Below are 14,422 nucleotides of genomic sequence, written 5' to 3'. Positions count from 1 at the left end.
AAAATAAATAAACAGTTTTTTTAGGAGCAAGCATTAAAAAACAACTGTCGAAAATATCGATACTTTGCATATTTTGCTTAAACGGTACTTTGTATTTAAAAACAACTTGGGTTAAAACTATAAGCTGATTGGGGCGTATTCAAAATCATATTTAAAACCCGATTCTATTGAACTGGGGTCTAAATTTAACATCTAGGTTAGACACAGCTGATATTCATAAAGAATTTAGAAGCTCTGTTTAGTTAGAAATTGTTTAAGGTATATTCTACTACAATTCGACTACGATTTCACTCAAACCTAAAATGCTGTAGCTGGAGATCCAAAATGTTTGATATCCTTCTGTTGGCTGCTAGTTGAGAAATTTTATTTAAAGCACGCTGGTGCTGTAATAACTTCGAAGTAAATAGATATTGGCAAACATTTTATTGAATTTCGATCTTCAATATTTAGAAGGTTAATCATAAACTTTACTCGAATCATACGAATCGTCCTCATCCAATATTATCTTCTTCAGAAGAATATATTGGAAAGAGATTAAAAAACTGTCTCTGAAACACTCTTACTGTTTGCTTTACCCACAGCAAGAAGTTTGGTGAAAACGACCTATTTACTTGATATGTGAAGGCATTTCGATAATTGACATCTCCCCTGTTGCGGCTGGCAAAACAACTTTAATTATTCGGCACAGCTTTGAATAAACTTTTCTCCAAAATGCAATAAATACGGATTGCCTTAGGTTTAGTGTAACGAAGTGTTTATTCTCTAAAAAGATTAATAACAATATTTGAATAAATTACTTAAAATAAAAAGCAACATATTAATTAAATACAAAAACTTAAACATTTTTCTTGCTGCTGGATCTCAAAAAAGTAAAATGGCTAATGAGCCGCCAAATAAAAATAATTTTACAAAAGGGAGCAAATCTTAAGTAGGTATAAATTAGAAAAGGACAAATATAACTTTAATTAAAGAGGCAACTAGATATGTTTAAATTAAGAGAATAAAACAAATTATAGCAAACAGTCATAGAAGTAAAAGGGCTGCGTTCAATTCTCGACATCCCCACCCCCATGAGCTGACCTGGAGGGGGAAGCCTCAACATCTTCCGACATCTTCACGTCCAGGACGGCTAACTTGGATACTGGCCTTTTGAACTCACAAGTGCCTGTCCTTACCACTGCAGACCGGGCTACATTGTCTTTACCAAAGTGAAGTTTTAATAATCTGGTACGTTTCCATTGTGACCTAGGGACGTCAACATCACAGATGAAAACAAGTCTACCCACTTCAATCGCTTTGACAGGCTGACACCACTTGGTTCGTCTCGTAAGTTCGGGCAGGTATTTTCTAATCCACTGATGCCACATACCTTTTTTTCAAATTTTGAACTATGCGCCATTGTTTGCTCAAACACATTAATCTGGGTTCGTACGGTGCTGATGCCTGAGTAGAGTAAAGCCCACCGAGCAGTAAGTGGTTCGGGTTCTTCGGGTGTCACGGCTATATGTGTTAACAGCTTTAAGTTAACTATGTTTTCAGTCTCAATAAGAAAGCTTTGAAGTGTCTCTAAACGCGGGGATTGTTCCTTTAACATCGTATACAGTGATTTTTTAACTGATTGGACCAGCCTCTCCCAAGCACCACCTGTACTAAGGTTCAAGGGGGTGTTGAACTTCCAAGCAGTTTCCAAAGGCGATAAACCAGCTTTGATGATGTCTTGGTCGATAAATTTTTAAAAACCTTGAAGCTCCTTAGCAATGCCGACAAATTTGGTGCCGTTGTCATTTGTGATCAGGATCAGCACTCCTAATAAAATTTCGAATACAGACAAGACAGGCGTCACTGTTGAATCACGCGGACCGTCAGACATGTGAAGAGAGCCACCCATCTCTTTTCTCTTTGGCGACGAATGGTGACAAAAATAGATCCGTGACAAAAATAATCCAGCCCTGTGTAGGAAAAGGGGCGAACGTATGGTGTTACTCGGTCAAGAGGTAGTGCACCCATCTGTGGTTGTACAGGTTTAGCCTTTCGCATCTTGCAGTCTTCGCATCTTGCCTACTCACTGCTATTCATCAACCTTTGGATAGAAGGTACCCAACATTTTCGTCGGATTCGCTTATTGTTGTTGTCATATTTATGTGTTGAAATTTTGTATGATAAAACCTCACTATTAATGCGGTAAGGGGGTGTTTGGTTGGTAGGATGACTGGCTGTCTCGCTTGGAGGGATAAACATCCTGCGTTGCTTATCCTACCGTTCACACACATGACTCCATCTTCGGCAATAAAGGGTTCGTCGCTAACACGATCTCCTTTAAGTGATTTTTTCTATAGGTTTCCCATATATCGAAACAACCAGGCGATAGTTCTTTTGAGCTTGAAATAATTCAAAAAACGGTTAATTACATTGTTTATTAAGTTCCTCTTTTAATTTGCTAAAAGTAGGTTATGTTTAGTGGGAATCTCTTCATGACTTCTGTCATCCTTCAATCCCATTAAAGACTAGTCTGCCCAGGCGTCTTCATTTTTATACAAGAATTGTGGACCTTTAATCTACCTGCCATTGGAATCCCATCGCATGGGAAACTTAGCTTGCGTTGCCTCATCCGCGGGATTTTGCACATCAGGGCACCAGCTCCATTCTTCAACTTGACTGCATTCCAGTATCTACGAGACACGAACGTACTGCTAATATACTCGATGATCTGAACATCTCCATCGTATCACGGTGTGTGAATCGGTCCAAAATTAATTATTTTGGATAATTTTCACTGTGTGACACTTTACGATTGATTCCATCAATCGAACAACCATTACTGCTGCCTGCAGTTCCAGCCAGTGAAACCGTGTCGGAGCCAAACTGCTCTTTGCTGCTACAAAAACCACCTTGATTTTACCTTTGAATGTTGCCTTCCAATATGCCACCGCAGCCAGCGCTTCCACGCTCGCATCCACGAAACTTGTGCTGTTTCAAAGTTCGAGAAGTAACAGCGTGGCAATTGAACTGCATGAGAACCTTTGCTGTAATCATAAAGTCAACCAGAAATCCGAACGGGTCGAATACCGACACATTCATACTAAGCATTTCTCGTTTGGTCGGTTTTCTAGTGAAATTCAATATTTTTGACGGCACTTTGTTAAACTTTAAAGTATAAATGAAGACGTCTGGTTTTGGCAGCCAATGCATACCCTTGCGGAGTTACCATCTTCACTTAGTGTACTTCCAACGGCCGACTTTAACCTGTCACTGTTTGTTGCGATGTTACGAAGTTCAGAAGCAGCTGCCCTATGTATCCTTATAACATCTGCTAACACTTCCATTGCCTCCTCCTCGGTCTGGAAACAATCCACGTAATCGTCAACGTAATGCCTCTCGATAATTCCCACAACGGCTCCAGGGCACTGTTTGACATATTTGAGAGCATTGATGTTCTTGACATATTATGCAATTGTCGGTGAACAGGTGGCACCAAAAATCAAACGTTCCATAACGTAAGTATCTGCTGCTTTCGATGAGTCTTTTCTCCACAGAAATCGTTGGCTTTCCTAGTCTTCTTTTACCATCTGGATTTGGTGGAACATTTCCTTTATGTCACCGCACACTGCATACCGTTAATAAGGCTTTGTTGAGCGAAAATTCTTTCACTTCTGCGGCCGCATCAAACACTAGTCTTATACCCTCTTTATTAGGATTTATTACTCCGAAGTTTGGGAAGTAAAATGTGCTTGGAGTTCGAATTCTATCTTCTTTGGGGCTCAACTTTCGGGCATAGCCTTTTTTCACATATTTTTCGATCTTTTCTAAGTACCTTTTGGCATCGCGAACTATTTTTCCACGCCAAATTGTAGCTATCTGGAAATGCCATAAGATCTTCTTTTCAAAGAAGCCCTGCTTAATAGCGAGTTCCAAGATTTTTTTTTTGTTTCAAACAGTAACATAGACCTCTCATCGGCTTTGGATAAAACTGTTTTGACGTCTGAGCGTATGCCAAATGTTCCCATGTCGAAGCAATCTTTCATCATGTTGTTCATTTCGTCCAACTTACTTTCAGAATTTTCGTGCTTTTTATTGATGTGAGCAACACGTTTACTTATCCCTTTTGAGCTTTCGCTGGCTAGTAGAGGCCCATAGACAATCCATCCTAACCTGGTTCTAGTGGCTATCGGACCTCTACCCAGAGGTACATACGGTCGTTCCAGAAGGACTATTAAAAAACATGTGCTAAACTTAATATCAATTTTGGTTGAATACCGGTTTACTCAATAAGTGGCAATCCCGAGAGGTGAATATTTATATTGTTTAATAACACCTCTTCACTATTAAAACTTTGGGTTGGCAACGACATACTTGACGTTGCATAAACGTTTGATACTTCTCAGCATAGACCCACCACATAAAGACCGGAATCTTTCGTACGTTTTACCCTCCAACACCCATTTGTTTACATTGTTGTATTTGTAATTTGACATTAGGTCCATTTTGAAATATGAAATCCAATAAAAATTCGATGCGGTGTATTTACTTGTTTTGACAGATGTTTTTTTATTAAAATAGCTGTGGTGAGAATTTGACGTCTACGACGAATTGTTTTGTTTACTAAAATGGAAATGCAAATTTATATTGTTTTCTAATTTACTTAATCAATTGATTTGAAATTGTTTATTATATAGCTAAATGAATTTCTTTATAAACCCAAGTAACAATACGGTCGATGGAACTGTTGGTGGAACATTTACATAAATAAAACTATAAAATATTAAACATTTGTGTGCTTTGAATAGGGCCTCCCATTTCAATCAACTTTCATTCAATAAAAGATTCTTTTTGAACCCTCCTAAGTGTGTATGAAATTTGTGTTAAATTGTCCATCAATTATGTACTCAAAGTACATTCCAACTTTCTTCAAAGGTGGTTTTAGTTTTCGTATGATAGGTAAGCGGAAAATCATATTAGTTTTGTGGCATTTATATTTGTCCCGACATGTTGATATCTTAAGCGTACAACAGTGATGAACATTCATTGTATTGCTATTCTTATTTTTGGTTCTTGATTTTAATCAACTCCCATTGTTTAGAAAATACTTGCAAGCTTATACACTATTGAGTACCTAATAATTTAAGTTTTTAAATAAACAAATGCAAAAACGAATCTTGCTATTCGAGAGATTTAAAAAATCTCACCTCGACGAAATAAATAGTAATTTTATGTGTGATGTTGAGGTGTTGTCACACTTTAATCATTTTTTTTATTTGAAAAACTTAACTTATAGTGAAATTGTTAAAACTAAGTCACTGTTTTGTAGTTATCCAAATACTTTTAGGAAATATTCATCGTTTTTAAATTCGAGAAAAAAAGAATTATTATAACATCTTTGTATTACATTTAAATTTAAAAAAAATAACAATGTTTTACATTTTTGCTAATATATTTCAAGTTTTCTTTACATAATACAACAAATGCCTTCTTCAGACAATTATAGCGTTTTATTGAATATAGTAAAGTTAAAAATTAACAATTTCTGGCCACTTTTAATCGCAAAGTTTTCTAGCCAAAGTTTCTTTCGTATTTAAATAAGCTGGATTTAAGAAAAAATAATTTATGCCTGGTATACAGCGCGGTTCACATGGTTAGCCACACTATTTTTTTCCTCAATAAATTGTAGTTTTTCTGTTTGTTTTTCTCATGAACTACCAAACAATGCATTTATTTGAAAGGTTATTAAATTCTCTTGGAAAAAAACCTAAATTCAAGAATAGTGAGAGACACCTAACGGTTATTTTGATCTCTTTCTTCCCAAGAGTTCAAAAAAAGCTCAAATAAATCGGTTCACTTGGTTAGACGCACGAATTTATTCAGTTATTTTCTGAATGCTGGGTAATGCAAATTAAATTTGGTTAATGAGTGTACGTTTTAAAAGTTTTTCCGAGTATTTAAAGTGAAAACGGGTAAAAAAAATTTTGACGTGGCGGAAAAAGCAAAAATTGAGGCCTACCACTGAGAAGGGTATTCGATGCGGAAAATTGGCAGTAAAATAGGACGAAGTGATAAAGCAGTTCGAAATTTTTTATCAAACCCTGCTAACTACGGAATAAATAATAAAGGAAGGACAAAAACAGCCTTAACACCGAACGAGAAGCGAAAAATAATAAGAATTGCGCGAATAATAGAATTCGCGCGTCTTCACATGACATGGGATACTCAGATTGGGAACGTTTTAAATTGGAGAAATGGCGTGTTTTCTGATGAGAAAAAGTTCAACCTAGATGGTCCTGATGGGTATAATTTTTATTTCCATGACATCCGCAAAGACGAATGCTTTTTGAATCGAAATCATTCCAAGAAAGGAGGAGTAATGGTATGGGGGGCCATTTCATACTACGGCGCCTTTAAGTTGGTTTTTGTCTCTCACAAAATGATAGGAGTTTCTTCTAAAGCTCTTTTGGAAACAGCTTTTCCAGCAATAAGAGAGCTTTTTGGACCAATCCAATGGATCTTACAACAAGATAATGCTCCGATCCACAACGCGAACGTATCGAAAGCATTTCTCGCTAGTGAAAATGTGGAATTGTTGCCGTTGCCACCATACTCACCTGATCTAAACATTATAGAAAACGTTTGCGGATGGCTGACCCGTCAAATTTTTGAAGGAGGCAAACAGAATGAAAGCTGTAAGGAGCTTATTGCCGCGATAAAAGATGCCTGGTCTAAGATTTTATTAAATTATTTAAAAAAGTTATATGAATCTGTTAAAAGTAGAATTTTTGATGTCATTTCAAGTCGTGGAGGTTGTACAAAGTACTGAAACTGTAAAAAATAATATAATACTAATAAAAACGCAAAAAAATTTAGAAATCGATCAACTTTTTTTTTCAAACTTTTAACAGGTGCGTCTAACCAAGTGAACCGATTTATTTGAGCTTTTTTTGAACTCGTGGGAAGAAAGAGATCAAAACAACCGTAAGGTGTCTCTCACTATTCTTGAATTAAGGTTTTTTCCAAGAGAATTTAATAACCTTTCAAATAAATGCATTGTTTGGTAGTTCATGAGGAAAACAAACAGAAAAACTACAATTTATTGAGGACAAAAATAGTGCGGCTAACCATGTGAACCGTATAATGTATATTAATCCACATTCGATTATTTCAATCAAAATAAGACTACGTAAATTATAATGATGTGGGGAGGAAGAAAGAGGAAAAGGAAAAAGGAAGAAGAAAAGGTATCGGGAGCCATTGGTATGGGAATGGGTAACCATTTGCATGGAGTTAGGACACCCTCTACTGACATTGGGTGTTATCTCATAACGAGGTTGGGTGCTAGTTGTTGTTAGGCAAATAGGAGAGGTATGGGTAGGATCAGGTCGGTCGAAGAAGGTAGCTCTGGAATGGGGAACTAGGATAGGGATTGGGTGGAGGAAGGACTGTCCGTTACGGTAGCTGCGGCATGCTTGCGGTGCACAGCTGAGCTCGTCGGATGTTGGGGGGGTCTTGCTACCGTAACCGGGACTCACCTCTTTATAAAAACATAAATAATGCCGGATGTTTTAAATTAATTGTGCACTACCACCACTTCATTCACTTTTCTCGGCGGCCGTTGATGACGTCACGGCCTGGCCTTTACCCACCCTTCCTGGAATCCACTCGGCCTGGTTTTTGGATTCCCCAAAAGCGGACCCAGAAAAGTTCGCTGCCATGGAACTACATTTCCACCACACCTAAAATAAAGTCACCCATACCGCACCCCCCTGGAAATAACTTCATATTCCATTTTTAAATTAGAATCACTACCAAAAAAACACTCGATTCATGGCATCGTTAATACAAAAAAATTTTAACTATTTTATTAACTGAAATTCCTTATTGCAGCAATAACATGTAAAATCAAGACCAAAGAAGTGATGAACAAAAAACTTAGGGAAATTTCTTCGTTCCACACAACAACAATTAAAACAACAATGGGAGCTTTGATCGCCGGGGCCACGCGGCGAATCTTTGTTTCTCCAGCGTCCCGTATCTGAAGCGTTTCCTATAAGTTTTTTTTTTGTTATCCCTAATCGGACCCTTATTCCCTACCTACAAAGAGCTCGTTGCGGGTGGACAAAAAAAGAGGGGATGCAAAATATTGCGTCGCGAGGGACGTAAGAGGAACCCCTCTTCGCACTGGCGACGACGGCGACTTTTTCCCTAATCGAAACAAACAAAAAAAACAAAATCGCTGAAATTTCCCTATCACAAAACTTAAAAATTACAAAAAGACACTAGCGCAAATTTCCATGAATTTGAAAAAAAAGAAAATAACGAGAGAGAAAAAAAATGTTTAAATAAATGAATGTAACTAGGAACAAAAAAAAAAAAACAAAAAGGTAAGAGAAAAAAATTAATAAATAAATAAATATATGTATATAAAAAAATTAAATAATCGAAATTAAATGAAAGTTAATAAAACTATATACATAAGAAGAAATGAAATAATAATTTAAAACAAAACAAAAAAAAGGGATTTAGGGCAACAAATCCTCGTATTGTTGAATATGTAGCATAGGCACGGATGTACGTATGTATAGAGCGGCGTCCTGTGCGCTGCCCGCCTCGAGTTCCAGACCGGAACCTCTGGCTCTTGATAACTCCTTTTTTTTGGTTGTTCGTTTACTTTATTTCTTTTTAGCTTCCTTTTTTTTAAACTTCTTTTATTTTTAAACTTCCTTTTTTTTTAAACTTCTTTTTTTCTCACTGCGCGGGTGGACGTTCCACGGAAAAAGTAAAAAAAATGAGCGTTACTTGAGAGCCCGGGTACTTCACAGGCCTTTTTTTCTTCTTGCCGGGTATGTCCGGGGGTCGTAAGCTGACTTCGATCTTCCACCTTTTTGTATACAAAAAAAAAAACACTTAACACTTATTTGCTTTTAATAGCCAGCAAACTCACCCGCGCAGTTTACACTTCACTACCAACAAAAAAATACATTTGAATTAATTTCCTTTTTTGTAATCAATTTAGGTTAAAAATCGACTTCACTTTTCCTTTTCTTTTATTTTTTGCTCGGTCGTCTTTTCTCTGCGATGCCTTTGAACTGATTGCCACCCACTATTTCTATTTCAGTTGGTTGCAGTCACCTGAGGCACTACTCTACGGACCGAGTGTACATCGCCTCATCCTATCCCTAATCCATCACCTCATCCGATACATATATTCAATTCCATCTTATGTAAATTAATTACCGTCAGCTGTTTTAACGGCTTCTACCTTTTTTATATACATCAGATTCTTCTTACCGACGTCGGTTGTGTATTCTGATAGAGCCATATACTCCCTCTATCAGTTAGAATTAGTTTACCTCGTTTGGGTTTGGACCCTCACTAACTTGTCAGCTGGCTATGTTTATTTTATTTCAATTTTTGTTCCGGTCGCAAGTGCCTATGGGTAATTATTTTAATTCGAATAAACAAAAAAGGATAAAAACAAGCACGAGTGCGGACCAAAACATACAAAAAAACCAGGAATCTACAGAAGGAAGGAAGAGGAGGAAACCTAATACTCATAACTCTAACCTGGGAGTGGCAGGAATCCCCGAGTCCAAAGCTAAGTAGCATTTTCTTTCCTTCTTCTTTACCTTCCATACTCTTAAGTTTTTTTTTTCCACAGGTATCGATCTATGAACACTGGGACGAGCTAACGATGGACGGAACCTCATACAAAAAACAACGTATCAAATGAAGGACGAGGAATTGAATATCTGGTTTATAACTAGTTTTTCTAACCACATTTTTCTATTTCAGGACCAGCCACAACAAATGGAGAGAGAAATACTTGGTTACTAGGCTAGTTAGAACTCGTTAGTAAAACACACATGAATAATTTTAAAAATCAAATTTAAAGATAATGCTGGCTATCCACTGAATCCCTTTCTATTTTTCTAATAACATCATTCAGATCCGCCCAGGAAGGAAGTAGTCAAAACGACTTCAACACCAGGCACTCGATATTCAGAAATATAATTTAAAGAACGGTTAGTGTGCTTAAGAACCGCTTCAGATATCTGCTCGGTGATAGACTATTTATACCCCTCAAATACCGAAAACATCAGATCCACCAATAGACCAAAATCCATCTGTCTCTAAAAATATATCATCGGATTCGGATAGAAATCCTGAAAATATTCACCTCTAAAACAATCAAACCGATGTTATTACAAGGAACCAGTTATTGCAACAATAAAAACGTTTTGATAAAATTCATAAAATAAATGCTGGTGTTCTCCAGGCCTTCGGTTTGTCTCCAACTATGTTCCTCATATTTATAAAGGAGCTCTTGTCGGCCACTTCTAATCCATTAAACTGTTTCGCTTACGACAGTAACCTCAACTTTTCATATCGTTTCTAAATTCACATCCTTGCCCTTTGGATGTGGAACTTCAACGGCAGCGTATGGTAAGCTTATTAAATTCTAATTACGACAGCATTCTACAATGGGGAATTAAGAACCGTATAGAATTTAATGTTGTACCGTTAAATCGTAATCCACCATAATCCATGAGCGGCTCTTGCATCCAGGAAACTTTCATCAACTTTCAATACTCGGTATGTGTATCACAGATCACCTCTTTTGGAATGATCACATATTCAATATTGCCAAAAATACTGCTAGGTGCTTAGGATTTCTTCGACATTTTTCAACCGTTCTTATATGGCTGTAATTTAAAAAGCCTTCATTCGTCCAAAACTTGAATATAACTTGCATATTTGGGCAGGTGTCCCTAAAACAAGTGAAAGTATTTGGACAGTTAGTAGACACCAATTTCGATGTATATATTCAAATTCAATTAAAAACAAAACAAATTATTTAGAGTTCTCAAAACACATATATGTTTCCTATTTTGTATACTTACATTAGCGGACCGAAAGACTGTTAGTGTCCCTAACTTTACAGTCGGGACGGGACCGGTTGTCAAGTTAGGTTGTTAAAATCAAAGAGCTCCTGTTTAGAAAATTTATTAAAATAGAAAATAAAGTGCAATTATTGCTTAAATACATTTAAAAAATAGTTGAAAACACAGAGTCCAAGAAAAAATCAAAATTTGGTGAGTAAGTCTTAATAATAAAATACCCTGAGCTGTAAAAAAAAAACAAACGAAAAGCTAACCTCAACCAATGAGCAAAAAAAAATCTAATAGAAACCTCTCCTGAGCATTCTCAAAGTGAAAAACGTTACTCCACTGCAAAAGGTAACGATATAGGATCACCATCTGCCCAAAAATTCGAATCCAATTATGAGGCAAATACTTAGAGAAAACAACGATGAACTCTTCAAGCGACTAACAACAAAAGCTGACCTGCAACACCTTCATGCTGAGTTTGCTAACTTGCATACCCGTCATGAAGACATGACTCAGTGAGTGGTTCAATTAGAAAATCAAAACAAGATCTTGGAGGAGCAAATTGAAAAAATGTTACAAAAGAACACAGAATCGAACTTGGTGGTGCTCCTACCTGGCGACGGCATCTCCGATGTCTGTGATACTGCAAAATCGATCTGTGCAGGGCTCCTTAATGAAAGTGATACTAGCACAAGTGTCGAATCCGCATACAGTGTGCCCAATCGTAATGCTCAAACCGCAACTATAATTGTAAAGATGAAGTCTCGAGATAGAGCATGGAATGTGCTTAAAAACTCAGGGAAGCTGAAAGGGAAAAACATCAGCATACATAAAGATCTTCCTCCGAATGCCCGCCAACGACGAGCTAAACTAATTCGAATTAGAATAGCGCTCCATGCTAAACACCCACATAAGAAAATTACAGTAAGGGATGACAAACTGGTCATCGATGGGAACGTTTTAATCTGGGATTCCACCTTGGGCCTAAGGTGTGGTGAAAATGATGGCACTAGCACTTTGAAATCCTTTTTTGGAGACATTAATTTCTTACAAAATTTAATGAATGAACTTTTACCAGACAAAAAAGATTTGTATTTCACGTCAAACATGCCAAACAATGGAAACGTCAACGTAAATGACAAAATAGACAACAGGGTGACACCACAACAGTCAGAAGATAATTTGGGTGCAAGCACAAGCGTTGTTCGTTCACACGAGGCATAACATTCACCAGTCTACCAGAATGCCAGTATTTATATTAATGAAATTAGAATTATAAGTTATAATGTATCAGGAGTAAAAAACAAAACTTTATATGTGAATTTTTTTAATTATGTTAAATCTTTTGATATTTTTGTTCTTTTTGAAACTCATTTGTTAGAAGGAGAAGAAGATAGATTTAAGAAATTATTTTTTGAGTATAAATTAAGATGGGATAATGTTGTTAAAACATCAATCTTTGGTCGTGGCAGTGGAGGAGAAATTTTCGGTTATCGCAGAGATCTTGTCGGTTTAAACATTTTTTTTTTTTTTTTATATCCGATGGAAATCTTCAAAAGACACTCGGTAATAATCGGTACCGAGTAGTGTGGGACTCTTACCGCACTAAAACCACCGGTGAATCAGGACCAATCTATGAAAGATCGACAAATGATTTTTATTTCTTAATTTTTAAATCGCATTGGGGGAAGTTTAAGGTTATAACACTTTCCGGTAGCTTTTAGCCCATCAGCTCATGAGGATTGGTTCTTCTTAATCTCCGAACATTGTCTCGTACATTTAATACGGTCTCCATTTCTTTGCAGTCGCTGATTGTGTGATACTGCGTGTTTCTTAACCACTTCTGTAACCATTTCAATTTTAAGGTCACGATGTAGATCGCTATTTCTTATATACCAAGGGGCATTTATTATTCCACGAAGGACCTTGCTTTGGAATTTTTGGATGGGTTCAGCATTTGTTTTCTTTGTACTTTGAAAACATGTTAAAACATGAAGTGTGAAGTAGTCAAAACGACTTCAACACCAGGCACTCGATATTCAGAAATATAATTTAAAGAACGGTTAGTGTGCTTAAGAACCGCTTCAGATATCTGCTCGGTGATAGACTATTTATACCCCTCAAATACCGAAAACATCAGATCCACCAATAGACCAAAATCCATCTGTCTCTAAAAATATATCATCGGATTCGGATAGAAATCCTGAAAATATTCACCTCTAAAACAATCAAACCGATGTTATTACAAGGAACCAGTTATTGCAACAATAAAAACGTTTTGATAAAATTCATAAAATAAATGCCGGTGTTCTCCAGGCCTTCGGTTTGTCTCCAACTATGTTCCTCATATTTATAAAGGAGCTCTTGTCGGCCACTTCTAATCCATTAAACTGTTTCGCTTACGACAGTAACCTCAACTTTTCATATCGTTTCTAGATTCACATCCTTGCCCTTTGGATGTGGAACTTCAACGGCAGCGTATGGTAAGCTTATTAAATTCTAATTACGACAGCATTCTACAATGGGGAATTAAGAACCGTATAGAATTTAATGTTGTACCGTTAAATCGTAATCCACCATAATCCATGAGTTAGTAGACACCAATTTCGATGTATATATTCAAATTCAATTAAAAACAAAACAAATTATTTAGAGTTCTCAAAACACATATATGTTTCCTATTTTGTATACTTACATTAGCGGACCGAAAGACTGTTAGTGTCCCTAACTTTACAGTCGGGACGGGACCGGGAGTGTTATTTTGTCGTCTGTCAAGTGAGGTTGTTAAAATCAAAGAGCTCCTATTTATAAAATTTATTAAAATAGAAAATAAAGTGCAATTATTGCTTAAATACATTTAAAAAATAGTTGAAAACACAGAGTCCAAGAAAAAATCAAAATTTGGTGAGTAAGTCTTAATAATAAAATACCCTGAGCTGTAAAAAAAAAACAAACGAAAAGCTAACCTCAACCAATGAGCAAAAAAAAATCTAATAGAAACCTCTCCTGAGCATTCTCAAAGTGAAAAACGTTACTCCACTGCAAAAGGTAACGATATAGGATCACCATCTGCCCAAAAATTCGAATCCAATTATGAGGCAAATACTTAGAGAAAACAACGATGAACTCTTCAAGCGACTAACAACAAAAGCTGACCTGCAACACCTTCATGCTGAGTTTGCTAACTTGCATACCCGTCATGAAGACATGACTCAGTGAGTGGTTCAATTAGAAAATCAAAACAAGATCTTGGAGGAGCAAATTGAAAAAATGTTACAAAAGAACACAGAATCGAACTTGGTGGTGCTCCTACCTGGCGACGGCATCTCCGATGTCTGTGATACTGCAAAATCGATCTGTGCAGGGCTCCTTAATGAAAGTGATACTAGCACAAGTGTCGAATCCGCATACAGTGTGCCCAATCGTAATGCTCAAACCGCAACTATAATTGTAAAGATGAAGTCTCGAGATAGAGCATGGAATGTGCTTAAAAACTCAGGGAAGCTGAAAGGGAAAAACATCAGCATACATAAAGATCTTCCTCCGAA

The sequence above is a fragment of the Eupeodes corollae genome, chromosome 1 (genome assembly GCF_945859685.1).
Source record: "Eupeodes corollae chromosome 1, idEupCoro1.1, whole genome shotgun sequence".
NCBI classification, from domain to species: Eukaryota; Metazoa; Arthropoda; class Insecta; order Diptera; family Syrphidae; genus Eupeodes; species Eupeodes corollae.
This window is presented reverse-complemented; position numbering follows the sequence as displayed.